Source organism: Octodon degus, unplaced genomic scaffold (assembly GCF_000260255.1).
Source record: "Octodon degus isolate 3935 unplaced genomic scaffold, OctDeg1.0 scaffold00238, whole genome shotgun sequence".
NCBI lineage: Eukaryota > Metazoa > Chordata > Mammalia > Rodentia > Octodontidae > Octodon > Octodon degus.
The window spans coordinates 2,000,868-2,017,220 of NW_004524814.1; the positions used below are offsets into that span (position 1 = coordinate 2,000,868).

The following is a 16,353-nucleotide window of genomic DNA, read 5'->3' on the forward strand; positions in this document are numbered from 1 at the left end:
GGTCTGCCCCTAGTGCCCACAAAAACTGTAAGGGGCAGCTTACTTTGTACCACTCAGTGGAAGGAAAGCCACAGCCAAGACCAAACACTGTACTCCCCAGACAGTGACTGGAAGGGGGATGAATACCTTCCACACAATACCCACACCCAATTCTCCACTGCCTGAGCCTCTCCCTGGTACCAGCAGGAACACCTGCCCCACAACACAGCAAACTCTGACACCACAAAGTGGTAACTCAACCACAGCCACAGACAAACCCTCTACTTCGCAGATAGTTACTGACAGTGGGGTGACACCCATGCACACAACTCCTGCACCCAAACCTTTCCCTTGGGTCTGCCCCTAGTGCCCACAAGAACTGTAAGCAACATCTCACCTTGATACCACCCACCTGGCAGGAAAGTCAAAGCCAAGACAAAACACTGTACTTCCGAGACAGTGACTGGCAGCGGGGTGACTACCATGCACACAATACTCATACCAAATCCACCCCTGCCTGGGCCTCTCCCTGGCACCAGCAGGACCTCCTTCCCCTCTACACAGATCACTGTGACAACTCACAGTAGCAGCTCAGCCACAGCCAAAGCCAGGCCCTCTACTTCCCAGAAAGTGACTGACAGCAGAGTGACACCATACACACAACTCCCGCACCCTATCCTCCCCTCCTCGGGTCTGCACCTGGTGCCCGCAGGAGCTCCTTCCCCTCTAAGAGACAGCTCACTTGGATACCACCCAGTGGTAGCACAGCGACAGCCTCTGCCCAGTGAGCACTGAACTTGGGCCAAGGAGGCATTCGAAAGGGACACCACACTTAAGTCTGCCTCCAGCACCCTCCCACAGGGAGCCTCCACCCAGCCACAGCCAAAGCCAGGCCCTCTACTTCCCAGAGAGGGACTGACAGAGGGGTGATACCCCTGCACACAACTCCCACACCCAATCCTCCCCTGCTGGGGTCTGTCCCTGGTGCCCGCAGGAGCTTCTTCCTCTCTAAGAGACAGCTCACTGTGATACCACCCAGTGGCAGCACAACGACAGCCTCTGCCCAGCGAGCACTGAACTTGGGCCAAGGAGGCGCCCAAAAAAGAAGTAGCACTTAGTCTGCCTCCAGCACCCTCCCACAGGGAGCCTCCACCCAGACCAGTGGTCTCTACTCCTCGCCCAGCAGCTACAGCTCTGGGCCTGGCCCCACCCCTGCTCCAGGTCAGCCAGCCTCCAGCAGCTTGGCACAGGCCACCCTTGGGAGCTCCTTAGAGACAAGAGCCTGGGAACCACCATAGCTCTTGGGTGGCCTCTATTGTCACCCAGGGTGTCTTGCCTTCTGGGACTGCCACTGCCCCTGCCTCTGCCACAGCTACAGGGCTCATGCTACAACCCCCTGTGGTTGAAGTAGAAGTGACATGAGCTCAAATTAAAATCCCAGTGATTGAAATGGAGCACAGTCAGAAAAAAGCAAAAGTTTTTATTAAAATCTGGTATGTGATCCTGATACTCAGGGCGTTCAGAAAGGACAGTTGCTATGACTTTGAGGTCAGCCTGGGACATATAAATATGGGAAATTCAAGGACAATATGAATTACACAGGGGCCAGGGAGATGGCTGGGGCTGGGGAGATGGTTCAGTGGAATAAGTGCTTCTCTGGCAAGCACAAACGCCTGAGTTCCATCCCCGGTTCCACAAAAAAAAAAAAAAAAAAAAAAAAAAATTATATGGGGAGGTCCTCTCTCAAAAAAAAAAAAAAAAAAAGATAAAATAATTATGCTAATTGCCTCACAGAGCTTTAAGCAAATTCTTCATTCTTTAAGAATTAGGAGAGTTTTTTAAAAATGTGATTAAAAATAGACCCTGGTTGGGGTGGGGAGGCTGGGACATCTCTCAGTAGAATAAGCACCCGCCTGGCAAGTGCAGGGTCCTAAGTTCAATCCTCAATACCGTGGGGGGGTGGGGAAGAGCTGTATGTGATCATTCACACCTGTAATCCCCCCACTTGGGAGGCTGAGACAGGAAGATCTCTGTCAGTTGTCCTGAAATACATAGAAAGGCCCTGGCTCTCAAAGAGAAAAAAAAAAAAAGGAAAAGTACCCTGAAGAAGAATGAGAAGGAATGGAGAGGCTGGAAGGCCAGGAGAAAATAAAAGCTAGGAAAGATAAAGCAAAGCAGCAAATAGGTCTGGGTAGAAAGATGAGGCCAAAGACCCACAGGAGAGAGAAGGACAGAAAGGACAGCAGCGGTCAGCTATGAGGGGAACAGCAGGATACTGTGCAGGGCCAGGGAGCCAACTCCACAAGCGGACAGAGCCATTCACCAGGACTTGGGCCTCCTCCCACCAAGGCAGAGTGGCTGAAAATAAGCACAGGGTGTCTTCCTTCATCTGCACCACTGAAAATTGAATTAAAAGTTGTACAACTAATTGTTCATCAGCTCACTGGGCTATACTTAGTAAACACGTTAAGGTTAACATAAAGCAAAAGCAAAAACCTCTAAAACAAAGAAAACTGCCCCAGGGCCAGGGAGATAGCTCAGTAGAACAAGTACTCACGGGGCAAGTTCAAGGTCCTGAGTTTAATCCCTGGTACCGAAAAAAAAAAAAAAAAAAAGAAAGAAAAGAAAGAAAGAAAGAAAGAAAGAAAGAAAGAAAGAAAGGAAGTAAGAAGAAAGAAAAAGAAGAAAGACAGAAGAAAGGAAGGAAAGAAAAAAAAAGAAAAAGAAAACTGCTCCAAACATTTAAAAATTCAAAATATTTAAAAACCTTAAATTATGCAATAAAAATCCTTAAGTGCATGTCCAATAAAGTCCAATAAAACTATTGACCAAATTGACAAGGTAGGAAGAAGAACAACAATGAGAAATAATCTATATAAAAACACAAAGATTCCTCCCAATAGCTGAAGCCCAGTCATACCACCACCAGCTGTCTTGGTCCTTGGCCAGGAGAGGGGCACTGCTCTGTCCCCAGGTACAGGGACTGTGTAAAGCAACCCAAATCATAACCCCATCTCTGAGACACAAGCCAAGAAAGCATGGTCAGGCAGCACCAGGGAACCAGCAGGATTCATCCCCAGCTCACATTAGCCAACCACAAAGCTGCTCCTGGGCTCCTGGGCTCCTAGGGACCTGGTCTCATGGGCTTCTGGGCTTCTGGATTCCTAGGATCCTGTCACTCATGTTGACAATGCCTGGGACCAAAAAATAAGAACCCAGAACAACAGGATCCCTGGAACCCAGAAGCCCACCAGAAGCTCAGGAGCCCAGGAGCCCAGGAACCTAGGAGCCCACCAGGAACCCAGCACTCCAGGAGATAAGTTGCTCAGGAGTCCAGGAGCCCAGGAGCCCACCAGGAGTCCAGGAGCCCAACCTGGAGCCCAGAAGCCTACAAGAATCCCAAGAGCCCACTAGGAGCCCAGAGACCAGGAGTCCACAAGCCCAGGAGTACAGAAGCCCAGAAGCCCAGAAGCCCAGGAGTCCAGGAGCCAGGGAGGCCACCAAGAGTCCAGGAGTCCAGGAGCTCATAAGCCCAGATGTCCAGGAGCCCAGGAACCCACCAGGAGCCCAGGACCCTAAGAATCCAGTAGCCCAGGAGCCCACCCAGAGTCTAGGAGTCCAATTGCTCAGGAGCATAGGAGCCCACCAGGAACCCAGGAGTCCACGAGTCCAGGATCTCAGGAGCCCAGGTGTCCAGGAGCTGAGGTGACTTCCCTTTCCCCGGACCCCACTGTAGCTGCTGCTCTGCTTTCAGGATGCTACTGATTTCCTCCCTTCCCCAAAACTCACATGAAAGAGCAGACGCAATCCAGGTCCTTCAACATCTTGTTCCCATTCCCTTCTTTGAGGTCAATGATGTCAACACCACCATCTTCCTGTCCCTGTCCTTTCCTCTTCCATCCCATCTCTCCCACTCATGTCAATATCTGGGCTACCTTCTCCAGCCCCCTTGGACTCCAGTCCTCATCTCAGAGATCTCCATCACCCCCACAATCACCTCCATGTGTGTCCCCACACTCAGTGGCAGCCCTGCATGGCCTTCAGGGCTCCCTGACCCAGAGCAGTGCAGAGCCTCATACTGCCCCTTCCCACTCTTTCCTGCTGGTGAGCCTGCCTGGCCTCACTTCCTCCTCAGTGCAGCCATGGTTTGCATCCTTTGCTAAACTCTAGTGTCACCCAGAGATTTTGATGCTCAGGATGACTGTGCCATTACATTCACCTGGACACTCAGGCTCCATCGGGGGAATCCCACGTGCATCTGAGATGCGGCCACTCATGGAGCCACTTCCCTGGGGCACCTTCACTTCCATGCTTCTCCTGCCTACTTCACACCCAGAGACCCTGCCTGGAGCGGTCAGCCATCCTGCAGGAAGAAGCCTCCCAGCTGCGAGCACTCAGTGAGCATCAGCCCTGCACAAGGTGACAGAACAATGGGACCTCGCAGGAGCCACAGAATACTGTGTGCTGAGGGAAAGTGGGGTAGGGGCTTGAGTCAATTGTGAAGCTGAGTTTCTCAAGGGAATCAGGCTTCGGGAGAATTGGTCTGGCAGGAAGGTGAATTCCTGGGCCAGTGGTGAATGGAGGAGGCATTAAGTAGGAGTCGTTGCCAAGGGGCCCCCATTAATGAGGGAAGTCAGGCAGGGACAGGTGGGTGGCAGTGAGGTATTTGTCAGGGGTTGTGTTTTTTCTGACTGGAGGCTGGGAAACTGGAGAATGTAAGGATTTGTTTTTGTGGTAGTAGGGATGGAACCCAGGACCATCACACTTAACTATACACCCATTTCCACATCCCCATTCTGTAAGAATTCTTCCTCTTTTGTGGAAGAGAAGTGAGGGAGAAGTAAAAGAATCCTCTATTGTCCAGCACAGGAGAACTTGCAAAAGGAAGCAAGGGCCCTCAGAGAAGGGTTTTATCAGGTTGGACTAGAAGTGGAGTTTCCATGGACAGCATGGTATTGTAACAGCCACTGAAGGATCCACATGATCAGGGAAAGCAAAACCAGAAGTTCGAGGTTAACCAGGTGGAAGAAGATGGAAGTGAGTCTAGGAGCAGCTCATCATTGGTTTTGGATCCCCATGTCACACTGACTTACAACCTTAATGACCTGGTGGACTGCTGCGTGGGTGCAGACCCATCATGCCAGACTTTTTTGTGGTTAACAGGGGTAACAACTCTCTCTAGCTACTTCCTTCTGACAGGGGGTGTCATGAAAGGGCCTGGGATGGTTGTCAGGATGACAAGTCAGGCCCATATGGACACTGGTGCCAGGGCTCACAGTCAGGATAAGAAAATCATTGGTGGTGAAAGCTCATATCCTGGACTGGAGAAATCTCAAAAAATAAATAAATAAATAAAAAACAAGATGCTATGAGCAATAGGAGAATGATCATGGTAAGAGGACTTAGAATGAGAAGGATCATAGAGGCCCATTGTCCCCAAGTGGGCCTTTCATAGCTTGCAAAAGGAAGAATGGATAGGAGTGGTAGCTTTATGAGGTTTGGAGCCTTTATAGAGACTTTGACCCCAAGAAGCAGTTAGAAATCCTAAAGGTGAAAGAACTTAGCTAAACCAAAGAAAGAACTTGCTTTTGATAGTAGGCACTTGAAGGTCGCAGAGGAGTGCTTTGGGATTGGCAGTGATGAAGCAGGTAGTGGGAGTGAGGGTAAGTCCTAAACATTTGATCTTTAGTGAAGCTATTGGAACTTTGGCAGGAGAAGCCCTATATCCACGACCAAAGAGAAAGCTGAGAAGGGTAGCTGTGTTGTATGATCAAGACATAGATGAGGAAACAGAGATCATCTACATACTTCAGAGTGCTAGAGTTGAGATTGAAGATTGCTAGGTCAAAAACCAGAGCCTGGTTAAGAGGTAGGGACTATCCTGAATCCCTGATGCAGGACCTTGTAGACACTGGAGGTATCTGGGATGATCTATGTGAAGGTGAAGAGGTCTTGACAATCAGGGTATATGGCAATCATGAAGGAAGTGTTTTTGAGATCCAGGACTGTAAAGTGAGTAGTGGAGGGGGTTATATGAGAAAGTGTGATGTATAGATTTGGCAGCACTCTGTGGATTGCTGTAACTGTATTGTTGATAACTCTGCGATCCTGGAACAAATTGTAGGAGCCATCAGGTTTGAGTACAGGAAGAATGGGCGCATTGTAAGCTGATGGGCAGTTAAAAAATAACCAAAGATTGGCTAAGATACATTGGATCATGGGTTGAAGTCACCGTTGAGGTTTGGGGGCTATTGGATATTGAAGAATGCAGGGAAATGCTGAGGGATCCCTGAAATGAACTAGTACAAGGGTAGTATGGATGGCAAGAGTGGGACTAGAGGTGTCCCAAACTATGGCATTGAAGAAAGTAGTAGGAAGAGGAAGGGATGAATTGGAGACATGCAACAATTAAGTTTGGAAGATGAGTGATGTGAGAAGAGAGAAGGTGAATGAGAAGTGGAGTTTCTGGAGGTGATCCCAGGCCAAGAGGGATCTGTGGAGACTTGGGTTGATGAGAAAACCATGAGTAAAGAAAAGTTTATGGAATCAACAGGGGAGGGGTCCTGTCTGGAAGGGTTCTGTAGGTTGGCCATCACCTCCCACAAGGAGAACTGTAGCTTGAGTACAGTGGTCTAAAAACTCAGGAAGAACACTTTATGTAACCCTCATGTCAATAAGAAAAGAGAACGTCCTCCCTGAGATGTCCAGCGAGACTTGGGGCTCAGACAAAGAGACCTTGGTGCGGACCATGGATCCTGAGACCTGTCAATCCTCTTCAACAGAGAGACCAAGCAAGTCAGTTATTGATGAGTCCAGCAGCTCTGGTGAGATCTCCTGTAAGGGCAAGAAATGGGATGACTTAACCACTCTCTGGCACACAATGCAGTTGCAATTCCAGTGGCCCTAGAGCTTGCAGATTGGACAAGGTCCCAGTGGTGGCTGTGGGTTGAGACAGGCTTGTGCCCAGTGTCCTTCTTTGCCACACTTGAAGCATGCTCTGGGAGGAGATTGGGTAGTGCCAGGATGTCTGTTTGGCTCTGAAAGAAACCCCAAGTGCCACAGCCAAGAATTGAGATTGAAGTCTTACATGCTGCTCTTTATTCTGTTTTAATAGTTCCTCTCTATTGTTAAAGACATGGAAAGCCAGGACAAGTGGGTCTCTCTGTGTGGTCTGAGGGCCAAGACCTGTCTTTTCTAGTGTGGCATGGATGTCAGGAGCAGATTGGGAAAGGAAGTGGAAATGAAAAGGGGTCATTCCCTCAAGGGTCTGAGGGTCAACCCTGGTATATTTGGGTAAAATGTCAGTAAGGTGAAAAAGAAACAGCAGTGTTTTCATGAGGGGTGAGTCAGAGACAATGCAGGGGGATCTGGCTGAGGAGACTGAGGAGGCTGGGCCTGAGGGTATGGTGGAGGAGCAAAAGCAGGAGGAACATCATCAAGAGAGTCTGGAGGGGCATTGGGTAGGGCATTAGGCATGGGGAGATTTGGTGATGTGGAAACAGCCAAAAGTATTTGGGTCTCCACACATGTCTGAAGGAGGGAGGGGCATGTCCGGAAAACAATGAAGTCCTGTGCATAGGAGATCTCTGCCTATTTACCACTGAGATACTATAAGTTAAGAAATCAGTTATTTTGATTTGACGATCTCCCGAAGGCCTAGGGTGTTATACTTGAGTGGTGTGTGCTTTTGGCATTGGGAAGAAATATCTTCATAGTGACCAAATTAAAGGTGAGCCAAAAATCCAAAGGCAACCCCAAAGAGTGCAACCCCAAAGAGAGTCATCACTCTTTGGTAGGCTGTGACAGAGTGACAAATATCCATTGGTTCCTGTGGGTCATTACCCAGAGGACACAGGAAAGTCCACTGAGGGTGCGAGGATGTTCTGGGATGAGGAAGAATCCTTATGTGGGTCTATGCTGAGAGAGAAACAGAGAGAGAGAGAGAGAGAAAGAGAGAGAGAGAGAGAGAGAGAGAGAGAGAGAGAGAGAGAGACAGAGACAGAGACAGAGACAGACAGAGACAGAGAGACAGAGACAGAGAGACAGAGACAGACAGAGACAGACACAGAGACAGAGAGACAGAGACAGATGAACACCGAGAGACAGATGGACAGAGACAGAGAGAGAGGCAGAGACTGAGGTTGAAACAGACACAGAGAAGACATAGAGACAGAGGCAGAGACAGACAGACAGAGACAGAGACAGACAGAGAAGGCCAGAGAGAGAGAGAGAGAGAGAGAGAGAGAGAGAGAGAGGAAGAAAGAAAGGCTATTGTATTGGGGATCACCTGTGAGAATCAAGGTGAGTCAGTGTTGGATAAAGGTTGGCAATGGCAGAGGCAGGAAAAGAGAGAGAAACTGTGGCTTGTTGCTGGGGGAAGCTCAAACCAGAAGTGGCCCCCAGGAGTTAAATGCCCCAGTGATCCATATCATGACACCATAATGTAAGGTTCCTTCTTCTGGTTTGAAAAAAAAAAAAAAAAGTGGGACAGAGTAAAGAAAACCTGCATTGCTCAGCCCTGGAGGGCTGTGGAAGAGATTGCAGGAACCCCTGGGGAGGAGTCAGGGAAAAAAACCAATTCATCAGACTGGGTTGGGGGTGGAGTTGAGTTTGTATGGGTGTAAGGTGTGCGATGGGCACTGATTAGGGTAGGCTTGGCACATTTGAAAAAGAACAGAGAAAGGCAAGGTTAACCAGGAGAAAGAAGGCAGAAGTTAGCCTAGGAGCGGCTGGTCATTGGTCTCTTGGTCTCGGGTCCCCATGCCACACTGACTCGCTGCCCTAATGACCCAGTGGGCTTTTAGATGGGTGCAGACACATCAGTATGTTTTTCCATGTATGTGCAGGGAAGTGTAATTAGGAACAATGAAGTTTAGTTTGTGGGAAACTCAAGCACAAACAATAGTTCCTCAAGCATGTTCAGGGCTGTATTCAGGGAGCCAGGCAGAGTGAGTAACGAACAGGCTGGCTCCTGAGTTCCAGGGTGTGCAGAAGGTTTCAAATTCCAACCAGGCAGTGTCCTGGGTACAGATTGAGACCAGAGAACAGGGTCTGTATCAAGGGAGATGTGAGACTTGACCAGGCCATGCCATTCTGCTCTTTCTTCACACATTCCTGACATTGCTCTGAGAGTGGTCCTTGTGGGGAATCATCAGAGAGAGAGGCCTGGGAAGGAGGACGGCCCCTCTCAGCCCTCAACATACACCCACATGATGGAAGAAAGTGTTCTGACAAGAGTACATCCTTCAGGATCCCTCCAAGTCTCTTCTAGAAGAGACACTGAGGCCCTGGCTCCCTGGCAATTTTTTTCCCCCTAGGGATTTTTAGACTGGTGAGATGCTCTTCTTAACACGTTGCTGTGTCTCTAGGGACAGTTACAACCCTTATGCAGCTTAGGTTAGGGAACTGGGACCCTCTAAGAAAGAAAACAGCTTCTGTGACCCAACAAACAGCTGAGCTGACAGCCTGCAGTGTGACGCCTGCTTCTGTGGAGCTGACACGGACCCACCTGAGCACCCCTTGAGTATATTACCTCTGCTCTCAGACTCTCCCAGTAGCTCTCAAACCGAACCCCAAGCAATAAGTCCAATGAACAGTTGAGGGGTGACCCTCAGAGGGAGGACCCCGGACCTCTGCTCCCGTGGAACAGGACTACTGGCCCATGCTCAGCTGTGACCAGCTCCAGGCCCCCCTCCTCCACAGTGGCTTTATACCATGTCTTCTCCCAAGGAAGCTTTCACTGGGCTTGCACTGATCTCTTCCATTTCATCTTCCTCTTTCTATGAAAGAGAGGAAAAGGGAGAGGGAGAAGGAGAGGGAGAGAGAGAGAGAGGGAGGAAGGGACAGAGGAAGGGAGACAGACAGACAGAGAGACAGAGAAAAAGACAGCAGCTAGAGTGAGTCTGGGTTCCCGAGACCCTGGACCCAGCAGATGCAATACCTTTGGATTTCCTGGAGCTGTTTTGTATAATTTGACAAGAGCTTCCACTAATTCACAAGCCACAACTCAGCAAATAGTGGAGCTTTCCAACAGTGAGACCTACAACTCCATGGAGCAGCAAAGGGAGAAGGAACCACATTACAAAGACAGTAAGCATTAGACTGGATTGGGGATTGTAAACAAAACCATGCTTTTCAGAAGACACCTTCCTGCCAGACACGCCATCCCTCTTGTCTACAGCTGGAGCGTCGCATTAACACATCTGCTGCCACTTGCCCATGTGCCAGTGACTCGGGAGCATGTGTTGTTGGCTTCTGTTTGTGGGATGCTGCGGTGGGAGGAGGAAAGGAAGTATGACAATAAGAACCTTTCCTGAGCACTTATTATGTGATTGTCTCACTGAGCCCACAGCAAGAGTATGAGCCACATTTGCATTCTGCGGAAGGGCACACAGGGCTTGCCTCAGACCACCCAGCATGAAGGAAGACCCAGGCGTGGCTGGCGTCTGCTTGGTTCTTTTGAGGTCGCCTCCTGTGCTAAGCTCACAGCAGTTGTCTTCCATGTTTCCAGCTGTCATAAGTTCTTGGCACGCAGATTCAATACATATTTGCTAGATGAGATAATTTAGCTACCTTGAAAACAAATGCGATATTAATAATTGAAAATATAATTCAATACAATACTTTCCTGCACTGAATATATTTGTTAAATTGAAATCAAACCACCAAGGTTCTAATTGCAGTTTATTTTCATAGACTAGCATGTTGCCTACTTACTCTAAGTGGTGGAGGCAAGTATAACTGAGCCGCACCTTGCAAATTGCCCATACTAGAAACACCATGTAGATCTCCCTGGTGCCAGTCCTGCAGCCCTTGGGCCAGCAAGCCCCTAGGGGTGTGGCAGTGTTCTGAGTGTGTGCTTGAGGGGCTCTGAGCTCAGTTCTCCTTTACTTCGTGGGCTGGGTCGGGGCTGAAGCCGATGGAGACTCACAAGCTGAGGGAAAACCTTTGATTTATTTCTTAAAAGGAAATGCCTGTTCAGGTGTCAGTAAAGGGTCAGAGAAAGTGTGTAGCACAGGACATCTGAGCCCATCCAAGGTCTGCCATGGGCTTGTGGTAAGATCTTTGGAGAGAACAATGTCATTGGGAAGGGGTAGAAGGATGGAATGAAACAAGGGGCCGGGCATGGTAGCACATGCCTGTAGCCCTAGCACTCTGGAGGTTTGCTGCTAGTTTGAGGCCAGCCTGTGCTACAAAGTGAGTCCAAGGCCAGCCTGAACTGCAGAGTGAAACTGTTTCTTTAAAAGACAGACTATTTAGATGTTTTAGAGAAAAATAAGCACTTCACAATTTCCCACTGTTAATGGGCCCATGGGTATATCTTTTAAAGAAACAAAGTCAGGAGTCACATTGATTTGGTATTTCATCTTCAATGAATACTTGCAGCTGTTTAGAAAGTTAGATTTTATATGCTTTACAAACACTTAAATTTATCACTTCAAAATATTGAGAGGCCAGGGAGATAGCTCAGTGCCATAAGCACCTGCTGAGTAAGCACAAGGTCCTGAGTTCACTGTCTGGTGCCAAAACACACACACACACACACACACACACACACACACACACACACACAGAGTGACTCCAAAATGTGAGATGCCCATACTTTTAGCTCTACTCACTTGGAGCTGAGGGCACACAGGCTCTGAATGCCACTGTGTCTGGGGCTGAGGGCCAGCCCAGCTGGAGAATTCAGTGCTCAATGCCCATGCAGCCTTCCTACCACTCAGCCAGTGTCCTGGAGCTCCTGACCTGAGGAGGCCCTGGGCCTGGAGGGCCTAGGAAGGCTTTCCTGGATGCTACCCCAGTGAGGACAGCACTGCAGGGAACACCATGGAGTGACTGCTCTGAAGGACCAGGACTGCACTTGGCAGAAGATCCAAGGGCACTGCGCTTGAGGCAGGTGGCAGCTGCTCCCTCAGGGACTTGCATGTGAGTAAAGAGTTTGTTACACAGATTTAATGTGATCCCTATCAAAATTCCACCAACATACCTCATTGCTTTTCCACTCTAAAGGCAGCACCAACATCTGATTCATATTGAAAGAGAACAGCCCTGGTATAATTTTTCAAAAGTAGAATATTAAAAATAGCCAGCCATGAGGATGCACACCTGCAACCCCAGCACTCAGGAGGCTGAGGTACGAAAGCCACAAGATTGAGCCCACCACAGGCAACTTAGTGAGTTCTGGAGAGACGCTACCTCAAAATCAAAAGGGGCAGGAGAAATAGCTCTGGTTTAATTCCCACTACAAAAAAAGAAAAATAAAGGCCAAAAGAGTACATTGGAATACTGTCCTGAGATTGAAATCATTGCTTTCTATGTTAAAAAAAAAAAAAATTGCCCTCCAGAGGTTTAGGGAAAAGAGAGAACAGAGATATTTAGATGACATGTTTCGTGACAAAAGAAAAATAATTCAGTGCCCTTGACAAATATGTTCATTGACTGAACCAAAATCACAACTTCTAGATATTATTAATACTAGAGCTCCACATGGTGGTCCACAGCTCTGATCCCAGCACTTGGGGGGCTGAGGCAGGATGATCTCTATGAGTTCAATGCCAGTGTAAGCTGAACAGTCCAGACCAGCCTGAACTGCATAGCGAGACCTTGTTTGAAAAAAAAAGAAAGAAAGAAAGAAAGGGTAGTGCACTAGAGCTCAGGTAAATCACAGAGGTTGCACCATATGCTGGTTCCTGAAGAGCAGCAACACACGGGTCTGTTTCCACTGCTGGTAGACAGGTCCTATGGCTGCTGCTCCCCTTCCTCCTCTCCCCATCACTCCCCTCTGCCCTTCCCTTCAGCTGTGTTCATGGAAGGACTGTTTTTTCCAGGCCCAGACACAGAACGCCCAAGACAGACACCAGCTTGCCACTTAGTAATCAAGATGCCGCCCAAACAGAGCCCCCAGGACGTGTAGTTCCTCCTGAGAAGCCTTGGGTGCAGGCCAGCCTCACCTGTGGAGCAGAAGTCACCTGCTGAATGGTGACCAACTAGATCCCCACCCGCATCCAGCGTGAATGAGTGAGAGGAGGCTGGGGAAAGGGGCTCCTGAGGAGAAGGGATGGGGTGAGGTCTCCCTAGAAGTAAAGGTGACCAGGGACCAGGAGGCTGAAAAGGAACCTGGGAAGCAGTAGGGTTCAGTCACCAAACACTCCTGGGTGCAGTAAGAAGCTCAGACTCCTCTTCAGATCAGCAGGAAAGCAGTCCCTCCAGTGAGCAGTTCAGGTGGCCTGGGGCTCACTGTGGGCTGCAGGGCCCAGCTCCCCGCCACCACCCGCCCTGCTCTGAGAAGCTACATTAGGAGGGTTGTGTAATGCACTCGGAGATGGCCAGGCACATGCACGCCTGTGTGTCTGTCTCTTCATCTGGTCCCAACAGAGTTCCTTTACAATACTGGGGACTGCACTTGAGGCCTCACATGCCTGAGGAAAGTGCCAACTCACAGAAATAGATAACCAGACCTACGTTAAATTTTGTTTTTGAGACATGGTCCTGCTAAATTGACAGGGCTGGCCTCAAGCATGCCATCCTCCGATCTCAGCCTACCAAGTGCTGGGATAGCAGGCCTAGAGCCTTAGCTCCTGTTTTTCTTAGCAATATATTTTACTAGTGCATACAAACCTGTCTTGTGCTTTTTCCTCTAGACTTGGCTGTGTGTGACATGATCTCTTGAACAGGTTCCCTACATTCAGCACACAGATAATCCCCGAGCTTCTCACTGTCAGACAGCATTACAACAAAAGTTCTTTGTTATTATTGTTGTTGTTGTTACTTTAATGTATTTGCTTGTTATGGGGTCTCACTATACAGCTCAAACTCATACTGATCACTCTGCTTTCTGCCTCCCCCTGAGCTGGGATTACAGGCTTCGGCCACTATGCCTGGACTGTGTGACCAGCTCAGCATACCTTGGGGGCAGAGCTGACTCTACAGGTAGTGCTGGGGATCAAACTTTGGTCCCTGCCCTTGTCAAACGTTGCCTAAGGGGTGTGGCTGCAGGGGAGGCTGCGGGTTGGACCGAAAGGCAGGAGAGGAGAAGCCTGAGAAGTCGAAAGGGAGCTGGAGCCGTTGGAGTAATGGAGGGGAAAGTTCCAATCACAGTGCCAAGAAGAGATCAGCTGAAGAAGCTGCAGACCTCCCAACAAAGCCTACAGAGATCTCCAAGTTTGGATCTGCCATAGGGAGTCAGACAACAAAGAAAGCAACAGCTATATCCAGCAAACTTGGATCAAGTAAGCCTAAAGAAACTGTTCCAACTCTTGCTCCCAAAACCCTTGCAGTAGCAGCAGCTTTTAATAAAGATGAAGACAGTGAACCAGAGGAAATGCCTCCAGAAGCACAGATGAGGATGAAGAATATTGGAAGGGATACACCAATATCAGCCAGACCGAGCACTTCCAATAAAGGGAAGCATGGGTTTTTTGATGACCAGAAGCTATGGGAACAAAATATAAAATTTCATCTTGGAAATGTCCGTGACCAAGACAATTAAATGATGTGTTTTGAATTAGGGTGTGGGGTGGGTGTAAAGTTAAAAGGAACAGTTTCTTTTTTTAAAGAAGAGTATAAGACTACCTTTGGAGCTGCTTTTGTTTTTGCTTTTTCATTTTTCTTTTTAAGATTGGGTGGTACACTAATAAATGACAGTCTGAAATTAGAGGTAATTTATGTTTTATATACAGATTTCAAGACATTTGCTAATTTTTTAGTTTTCATGTGATTAGTTTCCAAAGGTTACAGATAACAAAAAATCAGAAATGGTACCTTTTTAAGAATTGCATATTTTTTTTAGACACAACTATTAGCACATTAAGAGGGAGGCAAAAAGTTACTGTCTGCGTAAAACTGCAAGCAGTCACTCCTAAATTAACTCCCTCACTCCCAAAACTGGCTCCCAGAAACAGCCTTGGAGAAAAAGGGAGGGTGTCGTGTCAGAGAGAAAGCGTTTCTTGGCTACTGACTGAAAGTAAACCAGATGAAATTAAACAGCATTTTTTTCCCTCTAGGATTTGTTTTGTTTCAAGTGACCATATATTAGGTACTGCATTGCTGTCAGTGGACACAGATGCTTAGCTCTTCTACAGAAAGTAATTTTTAAAAATTTTTATGTGGGGGCTGGAGAGATGGCTCAGTGGTCTAAAGCACCTACTTAGAACAAGCTTGGCAAGGCATCAGGGACCGCGGTTCAATCCCCCAGCACCACATGCCAGCCAGCCCCGCCCCCTGGTGGGCTGAGCTGGCCACACACACACACACACCACTCTCTCTCTCTCTCTCTCTCTCTCTCTCTCTCTCTCTCTCTCTCTCTCTCTAATAAATAAAAATTAAAAAAAAATTTTTATGTGAAGTATCGAGTATTTGAAATAGCCCATTTCACCTTAATAGTCTTGTCTACCTTCATCAGTCTTCAAAGAACAGCCATTTGCTACCAAAGCAAATCAGTATTTTCAATGTGCTTCTATTAGTTTTTGCTTAGTAGCTAGTTCCTGTAAGCATTTCCACCAGAACTTGAGGCAAATCATAAAGAAGCTGTTTCTTTTAAAATACAGACCACCACCAAAAATTTAAATGTACTTACTGCTTAAGTATTTGGCTGGTTTTTATTTTTTAAAAGGTATAAATCCCCCCCAAAAAAATAACGTTGTATGAAGATAAAAAAGTAAGATGAATTTTCTATAACTTTGTCTATGCGTTTATGTTACTAAGTTGTTAAATCCAATTTGAATTGAATTCATTACAGAATTTATTGGAACAGTTAATGTGGTTTATTTTAATTGTACACATATTGACCAGTGAAGCATATTGTAGGTACTGAAAATGAAAGAAAATGCATCTTCGAACACATTTTATTGAATTGCTATTCACATATACTCTTAAATCTGTGTATTGTAGGCTGTTTGTTTTGTATTTTTGTATGTATATGGACTTTCTAATGTGACAGTTAAACACATCTTTAAAAGCATAGTCACAGGCAAAAGAAAAATGATACAATTATTTCCTTCAGAACTCCTACAATGTTAAATTTGGAGGCAGCTTCAGACTACTTTATTAGTAGTCGTTACTTGCTGATCTTTTTTAATAGGTAGTAACTCCAGAGAAGAAATCTATGCATATGTCTGATAAATTGTTCTTAGATTAAGCCAGAAGTAAAACAATGAAAATGTATATAGCACTATTAGTTCTTACATGATTTAATTATATCAAGACACATGAATTTAACTTTAACTTACTTTTATGTAGGCAAACTTAACTCACTTTTGTCCATTTTACTGTTTGTTAAAATAACATCCCTCTCCTCTTTTCCTGACCCAAATGAAATACTAATGTAAGGTCAAGATGAGGAGAGAGAAATGACTGAAATGAATGTCTTTACTG

General features: G+C 47.2%; 1 pseudogene; it reads left to right on the forward strand.

Moving 5' to 3' along the window:
• The first annotated feature begins 5,871 nt into the window (after positions 1-5,871).
• LOC111813914 lies at positions 5,872-14,470 on the forward strand (annotated as a pseudogene).
• The last annotated feature ends 1,883 nt before the right edge of the window (positions 14,471-16,353 follow it).